Source organism: Maylandia zebra, unplaced genomic scaffold, assembly GCF_041146795.1.
Source record: "Maylandia zebra isolate NMK-2024a unplaced genomic scaffold, Mzebra_GT3a scaffold16, whole genome shotgun sequence".
Taxonomy (NCBI): Eukaryota; Metazoa; Chordata; class Actinopteri; order Cichliformes; family Cichlidae; genus Maylandia; species Maylandia zebra.
In genome coordinates, this window is record NW_027490046.1 from 25,087 (window position 1) to 42,200 (window position 17,114).

The 17,114-nt window shown below is 41.6% G+C and overlaps 1 long non-coding RNA gene across 1 annotated transcript; it reads right to left on the reverse strand.

The window, feature by feature from the left end:
- Positions 1-15,384: 15,384 nt before the first annotated feature.
- Positions 15,385-17,029, reverse strand: LOC112432073 (uncharacterized). Its single transcript, XR_003022798.2, has 4 exons — positions 16,657-17,029; positions 16,190-16,348; positions 16,055-16,111; positions 15,385-15,622 (listed from the first exon to the last, which is right to left on the reverse strand). It is a non-coding gene; the product is annotated as an uncharacterized LOC112432073 (long non-coding RNA).
- Between the last annotated feature and the right edge of the window lie 85 nt (positions 17,030-17,114).

Genomic DNA, 17,114 nt, shown 5'->3' on the forward strand with positions numbered 1-17,114 from the left:
GACAGTGCTTCCTGTGAGGCCATCGTCACCACACCAGGGCCTCTGCTGCTCGTTGATGCCATCCACATTACACCTGGGCCTGTGGTGCTGACCGATATCATGCACATTTCACCAGAGTGTGTGGTGCTGACCAATACCATCCATATTTCACCTGCGACAGAGTTGTTAGATGAGGCCATCCACATTACAACAGGGCCTGTGCTACTGGCTGAGGACATTTACATTTCCCCAGGGCCTGTGGTCATGGCTGAGGACATTCACATTACACAAGGGCCTGTGGTGCTGGCCAATACCATCCACATTTCACCTGGGCCAGTGTTGGTAGATGAGGCCATCCACATTACAACAGGGCCTGTGGTGCTAGCCAATACCATCCACATTACACCAGGGACAATGGTGTTGGCTGAGGACATTCACATTACACCAGGGCCTGTGGTGCTGGCCAATGCCATCCACTTTACACCAGGGCCAGTGGTGTTGGCTGAGGACATTCACATTACACCAGGGCCTGTGGTGCTGGCTAATACCATCCACATTTCACTAGGGCCAGTGTTGTTGGATGAGGCCATCCAAATTACACCAGGGACAGTGCTTCCTGTGAGGCTATCATCAACACACCAGGGCCTTTGGTGCTGGCTGATACCATCCATATTACACAAGGGCCAGTGCTGCTAGCCTTCCACATTACCCAAGGGCCTGTATTGCTGGCCGAAACCATCCACATTTCACAAGGGCCAGTGGTGTTGCTGGCTGATGCCATTCACAATACTCAAGGGCCTGTGCTGCTGGCTGATGCCATCTACATTAAACCAGGGCCTGTGGTGCTGGCCAATACCACCGACATTTCACCAGGGCCAGTGTTGTTTGCTGAGGCCATCCACATTACACCAGGGACAGTGCTTCCTGTGAGGCCATCTTCACCACACCAGGGACTTTACTGTTGGCTGAAACCATCCACATTACATCAGGGCCATTGGTCCTTGCCGATGTCATCCACATTTTACCAGGGCCAGTGGTGTTGGCTAAGGCCATCCACATTACACCAAGGTCTGTGGTGCTGGCCATTACCATCCACATTTCACCTGGGCCAGTGTTGGTAGATGAGGCCATCCACATTACAACAGGGCCTGTGCTACTGGCTGAGGCCATCCACATTATACCACGGCATGTGCTCCTTGTGAGGCTATCGTCAACACACCATGGCCTGTATTGCTGGCTTAGGCCATCCACATTGCACCAGGGCTAGTGCTCCCTCTGAGGCCAACTTCATGACAGCAGGGCCTGCGCTGCTGTCTGAGGTCATCTACATTTCACAAGAGCCTGTGTTGCTGGCTGATGTGATCCACATTCGAAGGGAGACTCGGCTTCGCACCCTTCATTCACCCGTAGCTAGCCAGGCCCCTGTAACTGGTGCAGCCGAAGATAGCGTAGGCCCCGCTAGCTGTTCCCCGGCAGACCCCAAGCAGCTGGGGAAAGAGGGCGGCTGGGTGACGGTGAGGAGGAAGCATAGTCCTAAACAGAAGCCCCAGGTACACCACCAACCCGTTCATGTGTCTAACTGTTTTTCCCCACTCGGCGACACGCCCGCCGGGGGTCAAACTCTGGTAATTGGTGATTCTGTTCTCAGACATGTGAAGCTAGAGACACCGGCAACCATAGTCAATTGTTTTCCAGGGGCCAGAGCAGGCGACATTGAAGGAAATGCAAAACTGCTGGCTAAGGATAAACGTAAATTCAGTAAAATCATAATTCACGTCGGCAGTAATGACACCCGGTTACGCCAATCGGAGGTCACTAAAAGCAATATTGAATCGGTGTGCAACTTTGCCAAAACAATGTCAGATTCTGTAGTTTTCTCTGGTCCCCTCCCCAATCAGACCAGGAGTGACATGTTTAGCCGCATGTTCTCCTTAAATTGCTGGCTGTCTGAGTGGTGTCCCAGAAACGATGTGGAATTCATAGATAATTGGCAAACCTTCTGGAGGAAACCTGATCTTGTTAGGAGAGACGGCATCCATCCCACTTTGGATGGAGCAGCTCTCATTTCTAGAAATATGGACAAATTTATTAAACCCCCCAAAATATGACTATCCAGAGTTGGGACCAGGAAGCAGAGTTGCAGTCTTACACGCATCTCTGCAGCTTCTCTCCTCCTGCTACCCCCCCCCCCCCCCCCCCCCCCCATCTCCTTACACAGAGTTTCTGTCTGATTTCTCAGACTTTTTATCTGATTTAGTGCTCAGCTCAGATAAAATAATTATTGTGGGTGATTTTAACATCCATGTAGATGCTAAAAATGACAGCCTCAACATGGCATTTAATCTGTTATTAGACTCAATTGGCTTTTCATAAAAAGGAAAAGAACCCACCCACCACTTTAATAATCACACTCTAGATCTTGTTTTAACATATGGCATAGAAACTGAACATTTAACAGTGTTTCCTGAAAACCCTCTCCTGTCTGATCATTTCCTGATAACATTTACATTTAAAATAATTGATTACACAGCAGTGGAAAGTAGACTTTATCAAAGTAGATGTCTTTCTGAAAGTGCTGTAACTAAGTTTAAGAATATAATCCAACCACTGTTATCATCTTCAATGCCCTGTACCAACATAGAGCAGAGCAGCTATCTGAATACTACTCCAACAGAGGTCGATTATCTTGTTAATAATTTCACCTCCTCAATACATACGACTCTGGATACTGTAGCTCCTGTGAAAACTAAGGTCTCAAATCAGAAGTACCTGACTCCGTGGTATAATTCTCAAACACATAGCCTAAAGCAGATGACTCATAAGCTGGAGAGGAAATGGCGTGTCACAAATTTAGAGGATCATCATTTAGCCTTGAGAAATAGTGTGTTGCTTTATAAGAAAGTCCTCTGCAAAGCCAGAACATCTTACTATTCGTCACTGATTGAAGAAAATAAGAATAACCCCCGGTTTCTCTTCAGCACTGTAGCCAGGCTGACAAAAAGTCAGAGCTCTTTTGAGCCAACCATCCCTTTAACGTTAACTAGTAATGACTTCATGAACTTCTTCACAAATAAAATTTTTATCATTAGAGAAAAAATTACCAATAATCATCCCACAGATGTAATATTATCTACAGCTACTCTTAGTACCATTGATGTTATATTAGACTCTTTTTCTCCAATTGATCTTTCTGAGTTAACTTCAATAATTACTTCCTCCAAACCATCAACGTGTCTTTTAGACCCCATTCCTACAAAACTGCTCAAAGAAGTCCTGCCATTAATTAATTCTTCAATCTTAAATATGATCAACCTATCTCTAATAATCGGCTATGTACCACAGGCCTTCAAGCTGGCTGTAGTTAAACCTTTACTCAAAAAGCATCTCTAGACCCAGCAGTCTTAGCTAATTATAGGCCAATCTCCAATGTTCCTTTCATATCAAACATCCTTGAAAGAGTAGCTGTCAAACAGCTAACAGATCATCTGCAGAGGAATGGCTTATTTGAAGAGTTTCAGTCACGTTTCAGAGCTCATCACAGCACAGAAACAGCTTTAGTGAAGGTTACAAATGATCTTCTTATGGCCTCTGACAGTGGACTCATCTCTGTGCTTGTCCTGCTAGACCTTAGTGCAGCATTCAATACTGTCGACCATAATATCCTATTAGAGCGATTAGAACTGTCACGGTCGGGCGGATCACACACAGTAATTCGGCGTGCCCGTGTGGCGTGCTGGCTAGACCCAAGCGCGGCGAAGGCTAGCGGTGGGTTTGGAGCAGACACGCAGTTATTCTAGTAATGATCAGTGCACGAAGCGTGGCTTCGGAACTGTCGTTACAGACAGAGAGCGAGCGGAGCCGGGAAGAGACAAAGGATTGAAAGGGATTGTCACTCACGGTTGCTGAATCAGGCGGAGACTGACGTCGGCAGAGTTTCGGAGCTCCTGACACGAAGAGACTGATGTCTGAGCGGCGAACAGGTGGGTGGCGTCTCTCTTTAACCCCGGCCCCGTGATCAGCTGATCACAGCCGATCACCGGCTGACAAGAACATGCTGTAGGTATTACAGGTACTGCAGTGGTTTGTATCATATCTATCTAATAGACTCCAATGGAGAGTCCTCTTCACACACTGAGGTTAATTATGGAGTTCCACAGGGTTCAGTGCTAGGACCAATTCTGTTTACACTATACATGCATCCCCTAGGCAGCATCATTAAAAGACATAGCATACAATTTCACTGCCATGCAGATGACACCCAGCTCTATCTGTCCATGAAGCCAGATAACACACACCAATTAGTTAAACTGCAGGAATGTCTTAAAGACATAAAGACCTGGATGGCCGCTAACTTTCTGCTTCTTAATTCAGATAAAACTGAGGTTATTGTACTTGGCCGTGAAAAGCCTAGAAATATGGTATCTAACCAGATTCTTACTCTGGATGGCATTACCTTGGCCTCCAGTAACGCTGTGAGGAACCTTGGAGTAATTTTTGACCAGGATATGTCCTTCAACGCACGTATTAAACAAATATGTAAGACTGCGTTCTTCCATTTGCGCAACATCTCTAAAGTTAGAAAGATCCTGTCTCAGAGTGACGCTGAAAAACTAGTTCATGCTTTTATTACTTCCAGGCTGGACTACTGCAATTCATTATTATCAGAATGTCCAAAAAACTCGCTGAAAAGCCTTCAGCTAATCCAAAATGCTGCAGCAAGAGTCCTGACAGGGACTAGAAAGAGAGAGCATATTTCTCCTGTTTTGGCTTCCCTTCAAACCCAGAATTGAATTCAAAATCCTGCTCCTCACATACAAGGTCTTGAATAATCAGGCCCCATCTTATCTTAATGACCTTGTAGTACCATATCACCCCATTAGAGCACTTAGAGCACTGATCCTGAATCCTCCCGTAGTTATGCTGCGATAGACGTAGGCTGCCGGGGATTCCCATGATGCATTGAGTTTTTCCTTTCCAGTCACCTTTCTCACTCACTATGTATTAATACAGCGGTCCCCAACCCCCGGGCTTCGGTACCGGTCCGTGAGTCGTTTGGTACCGGGCCACGAGAGTTGAGAGTTGAGAGTTGAGGCTCAGGTGTGAAATGTATGGTTTTCAGGATTTTTATCGTTTTTTTAGCGTTATTTTGTTATCGTTTTTATCGTTAACTCTGTTTTCCTGGGTCTTTTCACGTGTGTTATGAATAAATCTTCTTTTTTACGGTACTAGGCCGGTCCGTAAAAATATTGTCGGGCATGAACCGGTCCGTGGCGCTTAGGGACCGCTGTGTTAATAGACCTCTCTGCATTGAATCATATCTGTTATTAACCTCTGGCTCTCTTCCACAGCATGTCTTTTATCCTGTCTTCCTTCTCTCACCCCAACCGGTCGCAGCAGATGGCCCCGCCCCTCCCTGAGCCTGATTCTGCTGGAGGTTTCTTCCTGTTAAAAGGGAGTTTTTCCTTCCCACTGTTACCAAAGTGCTTGCTCATAGGGGGTCATATGATTGTTGGGTTTTTCTCTGTATCTATGAAGCACCTTGAGGCGACGTTTGTTGTGATTTGGCGCTATATAAATAAAATTGAATTGAATTGAATTACGGACTAAACCTGGGACATTTGTGGCCCCAGTGCATGTGCCCTATCTGCCTTGTTGGTGTCCTTGATTTTTAAAAGTAAAATGTCTTATTATGCTATAAATAATGCCAGAGAGTGAAATCTGTGCTGATCCTAATACAAATACCTGAAGATAAAGTGCCTTGGTTGTTTTCGATTGTTCTTTTCATCAGACATAATAACTACTCAGATCTCCTGGACTTCTTTCTTTCTTTCTTTCTTTCTTTCTTTCTTTCTTTCTTTCTTTCTTTCTTTCTTTCTTTCTTTCTTTCTTTCTTTCTTTCTTTCTTTCTTTCTTTTCATTCCTGAAGACATGCACATCTTCAGGAACAAAGCTACAACCCAGATGACATTGTCAAAAGTGTCTTTAACTGAGCTTTGAGAAAAGGTGGACTGCTGAATGAAAGTAAGATTTGCATTTGGTTTGGAAATCAAACTCCTCGACCAATACTTAATATTCCTTTTCCATATTTTCTAACACACACACACACACACACACACACACACACCAACAGATATTGTGTATATATAAATGGTGAATGCTCATATCGAACATGGGCCAAGTTTCAAATAATGAGGTCAGTATATGTACAAGTAATCCCTGCTCCAAGCACAGAAGTACCACCCACCTGCTATTCAAAACTTCTGAGGAGCAGCCAATAAGACAAAGGTTGGCTCAAAGAGAGGACAGCTAAACTGGCATATTTCAAATGGAAGATAAATTGAAGGACTGCACCAAGACTCAGTATAGGATAAATAAGCATATTTTCAGCAATGAATCACACAAATTTGCTGTAGTGCACAAATTAAAGTATGGAGCTGGAAATAAACATAATTAGCTCTCTTTAAGGGACTAAAACATCTCTAGATTGTATTTTGAATAGATCATGAGTGGTCCATTTTTTTTGTCATTTGCTATAATAAAATCCCCCTCATAATGTAGTGAAGAGTTGCCAAGGCCATCTATCTGCAGCCGTGGTTTTTAAGATGCGGTACTTTTTAAAATACACACAGTGGGACACTGCCATAGACTGGTGACCTGTACAGGGTGTACCTTGCTCAGTCTGTGACAGCTGCTCCAGCCCTTCATGACCCTGAATCAGATACACCATTAAAAAGGGGGTGGATGGATTGACAGGGGATCAGAGGTATGGTGGACTGTAACTAAATAATTAAATAGAAAAAAATTAACTGTAAAAATAAATCTGTTAGGGTGCCTGGGTTCGTTGACCCAAAATTTTGAGTTTTACATTATTATTGAACTTTGATTTTGCCATTATTTATCATTTCTAGTCTTTTGGTTTCTTAGAGTTCTGTCTTCTGGTTTCTGTCTCTGTGTTACATAGTTGTTCTGTCTCCCCCTGTCTGCTGTATCCCAGTCGTCAAGTCCGCGTTGTCTGTGTTATGTTTCCTGTTTTACTTTGAAAGTCCATGTCTCATGTTAATGTATCTGGATTTGCTTCCCTTGTCTCGCTACCCTTATTTGTCCCAGCTGTGTTTCTCTGTTGTCTCCCATTCCCTGATGGCTCTCTCTGGGTATGTAAGCCCTGAGTTTTCTTTGGTCTTTGTTGCGATCTCCCTCATCCTATGCTGTGTGTTCTGTTTGGCTGCCTGTGTAAGTTTCTTTTGGTATTCTTGCTTTTGTTATATTTGTGTTTAGCGTTAAAGCTGTTTTGAGTTCACACTTTTACCTCCAAGTGTCTGCACATTGGGTCCGCAGTTCCTGCCTGCACACAGCACATGACAAAATCATTGTGTAAAAACAAAACAAAATGCTGTCTTCTTTATTGACCATTTACCGTCAAACACATTTCAACTATAAGCTTTCATCAGTGCAAACCAAAGCCACATCCCCAGATATAGAACCATGGGAGGTTTAAACACTAATTAGTGTGAATGCTTGAAAAGTTAAATCAGAAGAGCAGGCTGTCTTTACACTGTTACCACATCCATATAATAAACTCCACAGGCATGAAAAATGAGAATTCAGTAGACATGACATATGTGAGTGAAGTTGGCCCCCCCACCTTCTTCAAATCCAACAAAAGTGGTATCAAACGTTTGTGCTGGTTTGTGCTGCAAAAATTGTCGTTTGTGCTGCTATCATTTTAAAGATATTAATCAAAATTTCTAGAGGTCATCAGAGGTCAACCAGCCCCCCCACATTAATTAAATCAAACAAAATGGGTGTCAATCAACTGTGCTACGTTTGTGCTGGTTTGTGTGGCTTCTGTTTTAAAGATATTAATGAAAATGTAAAGGTCAACCAGCCCCCCCCCCCACACACACACACATTAATGGAATCGAACAAAATTGATGTCATACATTTGTGCTACGTTTGTGCTGGTTTGTTCTGCAAAAATTGTCGTTTGTGCTGCTATCATTTTAAAGATATTCAAGAAAATTTGTAGAGGTCATCAGAGGTCAACCAGCCCCCCCACATTAATGGAATCAAGCAAAACTGGTGTCAATCAACTGTGCTACGTTTGTGCTGGTTTGTGCTGCTAAAATTGTCGTTTGTGCTGCCTCTGTTTTAAAGATATTAATGAAAATGTAAAGGTCAAAAGGTCAACCAGCCCCCCCACATTAATGGAATCGAACAAAATTGATGTCAAACGTTTGTGCTGGTTTGTGCTGCTATCATTTTAAAGATATTCAAGAAAATTTATAGAGGTCATCAGAGGTCAACCAGCCCCCCCACATTAATGGAATCAAACAAAACTGGTGTCAATCAACTGTGCTACGTTTGTGCTGGTTTGTGCTGCAAAAATTTACGTTTGTGCTGCTATCATTTTAAAGAAATCCATACAAATTTCTAGAGGTTATCAGAGGTCAACCAGCCCCCCACATTAATGGAATCAAACAAAACTGGTGTCAATCAACTGTGCTACGTTTGTGCTGGTTTGTGCTGCCTCTGTTTTAAAGATATTAATGAAAATGTAAAGGTCAAAAGGTCAACCAGCCCCCCCACATTAATGGAATCAAACAAAACTGGTGTCAATCAACTGTGCTACGTTTGTGCTGGTTTGTGCTGCCTCTGTTTTAAAGATATTAATGAAAATGTAAAGGTCAAAACTTCAACCAGCCCCCCCACATTAATGGGATCGAACAAAATTGATGTCAAACATTTGTGCTACGTTTGTGCTGCTAAAATTGTCGTTTGTGCTGCCTCTGTTTTAAAGATATTAATGAAAATGTAAAGGTCAAAAGGTCAACCAGCCCCCCCACATTAATGGAATCGAACAAAACTGGTGTCAATCAACTGTGCTACGTTTGTGCTGGTATGTGCTGCAAAAATTTACGTTTGTGCTGCTATCATTTTAAAGAAATCCATACAAATTTCTAGAGGTCATCAGAGGTCAACCAGCCCCCCCACATTAATGGAATCAAACAAAACTGGTGTCAATCAACTGTGCTACGTTTGTGCTGGTTTGTGCTGCCTCTGTTTTAAAGATATTAATGAAAATGTAAAGGTCAAAAGGTCAACCAGCCCCCCCACATTAATGGGATCGAACAAAATTGATGTCAAACATTTGTGCTACGTTTGTGCTGCTAAAATTGTCGTTTGTGCTGCCTCTGTTTTAAAGATATTAATGAAAATGTAAAGGTCAAAAGGTCAACCAGCCCCCCCACATTAATGGAATCGAACAAAACTGGTGTCAATCAACTGTGCTACGTTTGTGCTGGTATGTGCTGCAAAAATTTACGTTTGTGCTGCTATCATTTTAAAGAAATCCATACAAATTTCTAGAGGTCATCAGAGGTCAACCAGCCCCCCCACATTAATGGAATCGAACAAAACTGGTGTCAATCAACTGTGCTACGTTTGTGCTGGTTTGTGCTGCATCTGTTTTAAAGATATTAATGAAAATGTAAAGGTCAAAAGGTCAACCAGCCCCCCCACAGTAATGGAATCGAATAAAAGCCTTCAGTTTTCAGGCCCCTCTTCTGTGGAACCAGCTTCCAGTTTGGATTCAGGAGACGGACACTATCTCTACTTTCAAGATTAGGCTTCAAACTTTCCTTTTTGCTAAAGCATATAGTTAGGGCTGGACCAGGTGACCCTGAATCCTCCCTTAGTTATGCTGCAATAGACGTAGGCTGCCGGGGGATTCCCATGATGCATTGAGTTTTTCCTTTCCAGTCACCTTTCTCACTCACTATGTGTTAACAGACCTCTCTGCATTGAATTATATCTGTTATTAACCTCTGGCTCTCTTCCACAGCATGTCTTTTATCCTGTCTTCCTTCTCTCACCCCAACCGGTCGCAGCAGATGGCCGCCCCTCCCTGAGCCTGGTTCTGCCGGAGGTTTCTTCCTGTTAAAAGGGAGTTTTTCCTTCCCACTGTTGCCAAAGTGCTTGCTCATAGGGGGTCATATGATTGTTGGGTTTTTCTCTGTATCTATGAAGCGCCTTGAGGCGACTTATGTTGTGATTTGGCGCTATATAAATAAAATTGAATTGAATTGAATGTTTCATTAGAGTGGGTGTGGCACACTTAATCAAAATGATTTGCCAGTGGGACTGTTTGAGAAAAAAGCCTCATCGGGTGAGGGATTTCTACGTGCGATCAATGGCACAACTTGTCAAGTCCCAATCCTTGGAAGAAGCAAAGGTCCTAATACGTAGCATTGCTATTGTGGCATTAAGTGAGACAGAAGGCTGTGACAGTTTTGGAAACCCCATTATGTCAGAAGTGTCCAAATCAAATCTGAAAAGAAAAATTGCAGATGAGACTATGTTTCTGATGATAAGGAAGAAGAAGACATTAGATTGGATCCATGCACAGAAATAAACACCGACTTAAGGCAGAGGGTGGCAGATATTTGTGAGGGGAGCAGGTGCCATGCTGAAGATCATGGTGATCGAGACAATATGCACTATCTACCTGAGCTCGTCCCACACCTAATTAGATTGGGAGGATACCTACCACTCTGGACTGGAGAAATGGTTCCCCTATTTCAGAGCGAAAAACTCACTGCAACTTCAGCTAATGTTGAAGCAGAGTTCAAGAACATTAAACATGGTCTGTTCAAGCATGAAAATCTCCCTATAAGGATAGATAAATTCATTGCATGTCATCTTGGTTTTATTGAAGGGAACATGCGGATCTGTTCTGCAAAACAAATACGAAAAGAAGCAGAGGTTGCCAGACAGGATGGTACAGTGAAGCGTCAGTATCCACACAAAGCCTTTGTGGAGTAGGAAGTGGATGATAACCCCTCTCAGGAGCCCAAAAGTGACACAGACATAGACATACAGGAAGGGCACGAAGTACTGCAGTGCGTTTCACGTTGATATCAGGCACCTCCTAAAAAGGGAAAAGAAAAGTTCATTTAACGCAAAGTTTTCAGGTGTCATTCTTTGGGGAGAATACATGTTTATGAAACTGCATGACATCAGACTCTACCAAATTTTGGAGACTTTTCTTTTAAGATACAACCTTTCTGTCTCTTGTGACAGAGAGTCTGTTTCTTAATCATTTGACAAAAACCCTACACAGTATTTTAAAATAGTGTTCTCCAGATCAGAGCTGTAATCTATATAGAACATGGGGTTCAAAGCAAGGAAAAATTGTGTGTTCATCAGTGAAACCTTTAATTTGTGTTAATTTTATCATTATCAATATATGAAATCTTCACCTTAAGGGACTTAATGAATGGTTTCTTCTAAAAATTAGAAATGATTGAGTCATTTCACATCATATGAAAATATTAATTTTTAATACAAATTTGGCCCTACAAAAATGGAAACTCAGTAACAAAGATGATGGAGATTCTCTAAACACGAGCGAATATCACAGTAAAATTGTTGATTGTGATTTACACATTGGATGTATCCTCAGTGATTTGGTACAATTATACAACATTTTATAAGAACTGAACAACTGATGAAACTAATTATAGGCCAATCTCCAACCTTCCTTTCATATCAAAAATCCTTGAAAGAGTAGTTGTCAAACAGCTAACAGATCATCTGCAGAGGAATGGTTTATTTGAAGAGTTTCAGTCAGGTTTCAGAGCTCATCACGGCACAGAAACAGCTTTAGTGAAGGTTACAAATGATCTTCTTATGGCCTCTGACAGTGGACTCATCTCTGTGCTTGTCCTGCTAGACCTTAGTGCAGCATTCGATACTGTCGACCATAATATCCTATTAGAGCGATTAGAACATGCTGTAGGTATTACAGGTACCTACAGCAGGTGTTACAAATATAGAAAAATGTTGTCGTAGTGAAATGCAAAGCACGAGCAGAGCAATTTCAGTTAGATTAAAGAGAATGAAACGTGTCTACTGCAGTGGTTTGTATCATATCTATCTAATAGACTCCAGTTTGTTCATGTAAATGGAGAGTCCTCTTCACACACTGAGGTTAATTATGGAGTTCCACAGGGTTCAGTGCTAGGACCAATTCTGTTTACATTATACATGCTTCCCTTAGGCAGCATCATTAGAAGACATAGCATACATTTTCACTGCTATGCAGATGACACCCAGCTCTATCTGTCCAAGCCAGATAACACACACCAATTACTTAAACTGCAGGAATGTCTTAAAGACATAAAGACCTGGATGGCCGCTAACTTTCTGCTTCTTAATTCAGATAAAACTGAGGTTATTGTACTCGGCCCTGAAAAGCCTAGAAATATGGTATCTAACCAGATTCTTACTCTGGATGGCATTACCTTGGCCTCCAGTAATGCTGTGAGGAACCTTGGAGTAATTTTTGACCAGGACATGTCCTTCAATGCACATATTAAACAAATATGTAAGACTGCGTTCTTCCATTTGCGCAATATCTCTAAAATTAGAAATATCCTGTCTCAGAGTGACGCTGAGAAACTAGTTCACGCATTTATTACTTCCAGGCTGGACTACTGTAATTCATTATTATCAGGATGTCCAAAAAACTCACTGAAAAGCCTTCAGCTAATCCAAAATGCTGCAGCAAGAGTACTGACAGGGACTAGAAAGAGAGAGCATATTTCTCCTGTTTTGGCTTCCCTTCATTGGCTTCCTGTTAAATCCAGAATTGAATTCAAACTCCTGCTCCTCACATACAAGGTCTTAAATAATCAGGCCCCATCTTATCTTAATGACCTTGTAGTACCATATCACCCTATTAGAGCACTTCGCTCTCGCTCTGCAGGCCTACTTGTTGTTCCTAGAGTATTTAAAAGTAGAATGTGAGGGAGAGCCTTCAGTTTTCAGGCCCCTCTTCTGTGGAACCAGCTTCCAGTTTGGATTCAGGAGACAGACACTATCTCTACTTTCAAGATTAGGCTTCAAACTTTCCTTTTTGCTAAAGCATATAGTTAGGGCTGGACCAGGTGACCCTGAATCCTCCCTTAGTTATGCTGCAATAGACATAGGCTGCTGGGGGATTCCCATGATGCATTGAGTTTTTCCTTTCCAGTCACCTTTCTCACTCACTATGTATTAACAGACCTCTCTGCATTGAATCATATCTGTTGTTAACCTCTGTCTCTCTTCCACAGCATGTCTTTTATCCTGTCTTCCTTCTCTCACCCCAACCGGTCGCAGCAGATGGCCGCCCCTCCCTGAGCCCTGTTCTGTGCTTTTTAACACAACAGCGCATTCGAAATCGAAGTTCTTGCCTGCAACATATTAATATACTTGCTTTTTTACGGAAAAAATAAACATAACGAAGGTTCCGTTTTACTTACAAGTTTCTCCAAATGTGCTCTCCAGTCGCTCGAGAAGGGCAGCCATATTGAACAGAATTTTCTGTCAACGTCGTTCAGGTTAGAGAGAAAACGTCATGACGTAGTTGACATACACATGCGGAGCTCGGAAAAAAAACATTTACTCAAAAATCATAATTAAGAAAGCAGTATTTACTCTTAACTTCTAAGCCATGTACAATTATAACTGTTTGAATCGTTAACAGAACAAAAGTTTTAAGTTGTTTCAACTTTGAGGAATTTCAATTGTTATATCCACAAACTTTATAAGTCAGGTAGACTGTTGGGGTTTACAGTGCAGTAAAACTTGGCAAAGGACAATACTGTGTCATGAACACCTGTGCCTTTGATGCCTTCTGTCAAAGTCTGTGCTGCGTTTACTGTGACAGTCGTACTGCTCAAAACATGTTGAATAGTTCAGAGGAGAACAAAGTATTCCAGCTTGTGAAATCCCTTGCTTCAAAGGGTGTCACTCAACATGCCTATTCATTGAGGGCAGAGGTGCTGAGCTCAATATTCTGCCCTGTTCAGTTGAAGACTGGTGTTCATCGTGTTGATGCACAGTGCCATGTGTCCACAGTAATTCAAAAAACAATGACGGAAAATCCAAGTGTTCACTTCACAAGACAGTGTTCCTCCCAGTACTGCAAACTTTACACACCAAACACAAGGCAAATACCTTTTGTTTCCATTGATCTGTCAGTCCTCTCAGCTTCTGGCATAGCTCACCTTCAGTCTGCTGTTGAACAAGGGCTCAACCTTCCAGCATCGCCATGCCTAAGACCAATCGAAAGTCCTGATGCATCTCCAACAGCATTTAAAACAGATTCATCAGGAAAGCAACTTTGCACAGGGACTGTTTGTCACAGTTTCACCCTGAGAGAGCTTGTATGGATTGTGTTAATGGAAAATTGTATTTAGTAGTCAGTATAATCTTTTAGTGATATAAGTTTGCATATGGTAGAATACTGCATGTAGTTATTTGTATTAGGAAATATTCAACCATGTATACTTAGAGGCATATAATTAATTGTGTGTGATCTTTAACAGGCTGCAAAGGCTTGGTGTGTATTCCACACTAGAATGCACACCCACATCCTGGGAGCACGAGAGAGGTCATACCTTCTCTTATTGTTTTATGGTAGGATTGACGTAGTTACATCTGTTTTAGTCTAAGTGCTTTAACTGCTTGACTTCCTCACCAATGTTATCTAGGGTGAGGGAGGTCTACCCTCTTCCTGACCAAGGATCTGCCTTTTATGACCCTTTGATCAGCAGGACACACACACACACACACACACACACACACACACACACACACACACACACACACACACACACATACGGGTCTATGTGGTATGGAGGGACTATCCTACGTCAATCCGCCCGGTGGTGGTTTAAGTGGACTACCCTTTTCAATGGACTTAGAGCCAAGGGAGCGAGGTTAAAGTGTTCGAAAAAATCTGAAAAAAATTTGGGTCACTTCAGACCTCATACACTCCCTATAGAAGTCTAGATACACTGATACACACCAACCAGACTCTATTGTGTTTTCTGGAGACATTGTCCACTTGACAACAATGTGTTTTATGAGGTCCAAAAAAAACAATATTGGGTCTTTAAAGGGACAATGATGTAATATTTAAATAGCTCATCATTACCATGAATACACATCTGACAGGACACAGGATTACTGGAACATCATTTTATTAGTGTTCTTGGATCTGAACATTAATTTTAACCATAAATAAAAAAAGAAATCTATGGACAAAAATGCCCACGCTTCCCACAGAAATATAAAAATATAGAAAACAGAAAAATTAAAAACATTTAAAATGAATTTTAATAGTTTAAAGGTAAATATTAAGGGGAGAAAATATGCATTTATAATTTTTTATTTTAAATATAACCCGTCAAAAAAAAACCCTAAATAAATTAAATGTAAAAATTATGAAATACAAACTGCTTCTGTATTTAACAAGAACTTTTTTTTTTCTTTAAACAGAACATCAGTGTTAACAACAATTGGCAATCTGACCAAGATGTAAAACCACATCTGGCTAAACAGTTATTTTAATTCATTTTTTTCTGCCTTTTTGCAGTTAATCCTCTGTTTCTTACAAAATCTCTTATGTTTTGAACTGTTCTTCCTGCCAACACCGGATCTTCTACCAATTTGCAATGACTGCATTCATTTTTGGTGGCTAGTTTCCCTTCGTTTATGTGGTCTTTAAAATGCCTCATCACTGCAGCAACCTCAGCCTTGGACCACATGTTTTTGGGAGCTCTTCAGGAATTGTGGGATTGAGCAGCATTTTTCTCTGGAAGATATATAAAGTAGTAGTAGTTAAAACAAACAAAAAACCAAACAAAAAAAACAAAAAACATTTGCTTGTTAAAAGAATGGATGCTACCCTGTACTAACTTCTGAAATGTGTTGCTACCATCAATATCAAAACGAGCTAAAATTCTCTTTGAAAATTTATCAAATTTCTAAAATGAGACAACATTTAGTGTTCCGCTGTGAATAAAAGACTGAATAAAAAGTTGAATAAAAGTCTCTTGATGCATGCTCAATCATCCAGGTAAGTAAATCCCAAAACGTTGATTCTGTTAATCTGGACGTAGCGTTTTCAGTTGGAGAAACATTTTGTCACTCATCCAAGTGACTTTTTGCCACCACTCTGCAGTTTGCCATATGTTGCAAAGTGATGAAACAATAATAAGCTTAGAGAACCAACTGCACCCCTTACCTTCAGAGGGAGCAGCAGTCTCACTTGCTGCAGGCATTGTGAGTGGTCCTTCATCTGCTGATTACACAATTTGATTAAGTTTTAATATTTGTAACAAACATTTTATCCACAGAAACCAAGCTAGTGGTAACTTACCACAATCTACAGTGTCTTGGAGCTGCGCTGTGTTTGTGGAATCAGCTACTGCATGTACAGGCTCACTGGTGCCACACGCCGACATTGTGAGTGCTGTGTCATCATCATCTGATTCACTCTCACTGTCCTTTGTTTCAGCATCACTTAATGCAATTTCATCTGAGAAATTGTGGGGGGGGAAAAAACAAAACAAAAAAACAAACAAACACAACCCCCCCAAAAACCTCACATTAACAACGAGATATGACAAAATACAGAACAAATACTGGAAATTATAGTACATAGTTTTACTATTTAAGGCCACCACTCTGCAGTTTGCCAAATGTTGCAAAGTGATGAAACAATAGACTTCAAGAACCTTAAATCATGGACATTTAACAGAATGGTCTGTGCTTTTAGGTTTTAATTCTGTTGATAAAGCATAATATTCAACTACTGCCCTAATATTTGCTCCTTTCAATACAAACCTTCTATTTTGATCTCATCCAGTGATTTCCCCTGGATCTGGGAAAGATGTCCTTTTTCCAGTGTTAAAAGCAGTTTGGAAATCTTGGCCAGCTGTGTTGTGGGAACTGGTAATCTGTAGAATTCGCGGTGAACGTGGATATCATGACCCAGGAAATCTGCAACCTGATCAAGTTCGTTGTTTTTCAAATTAAGGACTTGTGAGAGTGTGGCAACATGTTTTCTGAGCTGTGTCGATCTTAGATACTCAGGCTGCTTTGCTCCACACTGGTGTGCATGAACACGCAAGGAGTCCATTCCTCTGTAATGACTCATTGATCGGGGTCTTGCAAAGAGGTAGATATTAGTGGCACAAATACCACAGTCAGGCCTCCTACTAACCAATAGTGACAGAGCATCCAGCATGCTTGGTGTTAGCAGAACTGGAACATTTCTGTCCCTTTTTCCCATTATTTCTATT